The sequence below is a fragment of the Ailuropoda melanoleuca genome, chromosome 4, assembly GCF_002007445.2.
Source record: "Ailuropoda melanoleuca isolate Jingjing chromosome 4, ASM200744v2, whole genome shotgun sequence".
Classification (NCBI taxonomy): Eukaryota; Metazoa; Chordata; class Mammalia; order Carnivora; family Ursidae; genus Ailuropoda; species Ailuropoda melanoleuca.
In genome coordinates this window covers 21150026-21151409 of record NC_048221.1, presented here as the reverse complement: position 1 = coordinate 21151409, position 1384 = coordinate 21150026, and positions in this window count along the sequence as shown.

Genomic DNA, 1384 nt, shown 5'->3' with positions numbered 1-1384 from the left:
TCTAAGGAAAATAGAATGGAAGAAAAAAGCTCTCAAATGGCTTCAAAGTCGTGTCTTCTTTTAACAAACTGCGAGCAGCCTGAGGACAAAGGTGGCCCCTTCCAGGCCTCTGACCATGGTACACCCTGGGAACACCTCACCCTGATTCTGCAGCCGTCACTAGCTAGGGGGCCAGTCTTGGGTGGGTAGACCATTGCAGGCTGGGCCAGCAGGAGCTAGGTGCTGTGAGATGCCACTCTTGGGGTCTGACCAGGCATCTGGGAACCAGAACAGTTGAGAACAGCCAGGAGCATCTGGGGGTGGGGTGGGGGGCTCACTCACATTCAGTCCATTGTCCCACATGACCCAGAGCTCTGAGTGTGGACTATACAGAGGCCACAGAGGGGTCACAGGCTGGGCGTGTCCACTGCTACCACCCTTGGCTTTCACAAGTTCTCAGCATCAGGCAGTTCTGGTGCAGGCCTCTGGCCAGCCACCAATCTGAGGGGCCTGTCTTGATCTCTCTGTAAAACGGAGCTTCCTCCTGCTTAAGACATCCATCCTAAAAGGTATCAACCTCATGGGGCGTGGGCGTGTGGCATAAACAGTGTCTGTGATGACAGTCCCCTCTCTACCCGCCACTATGGGAAGCCCCCTTGCCCTGGGGGATGGAGGGGCTGGTAACAGCAGAGGTGGGTGCACCTGTCCCTACACACTTGGATCCAAACCCAATAATCTCCCTAAGGGTCAGCAGGGTTATTAGGCCCTAATAATTTGTGAAAGGCCTACCACTTGTAATTTCTCAGTTACTGTCAGCTGGTAGTATCATTACTACTACTCCGATTCTCATTTTCATAATCCCCCTCCCTCTTACAGACCCCTAAGGCCCTGGGCTTGTCCTCTTGGGGCTGGGGCTTGTAGATGGAGCCATTCTGCTAGGGCAGAGCCCGGCATCCATTAAATGTGTCCTTGATTGATCTTGCAGGTCTCAATTTGCTCATCGGCAAAATGGGTTACCAATGAGGCTTCCCCTCTCACTTCCACCCAGGGCTGCGTGGAGGGGAACAATTCCACCAGGGCTGCGTGGAGGGGAAGGACACAGAGCGTTCTGCCGTGAAGATGCGAGTCAGCCAAACTCTGAGCCGGCCTAGAACCTGGAGCGACTATTATTATTACTTGTGTGTGTAGTTAATTCCAGCGGGGCAGTTCTGCTTCAGGAGCCTGGCAGCCCCGAGCTGCCCAGCAAATGCCGGGGGACCGGCAGGGGGAAGGGGAAGTTAGGCAGGTGGACAGACTCGGGCTGGGTCCCTAGGCGCCCGGGCCAGCCGCGGCCTGGGTTTCCGAGAACCGGGCGGGAAGGCTCCGGCGTGGACAGCCCCGGCGGCCGAGGGGCGGGGCGGGGGCG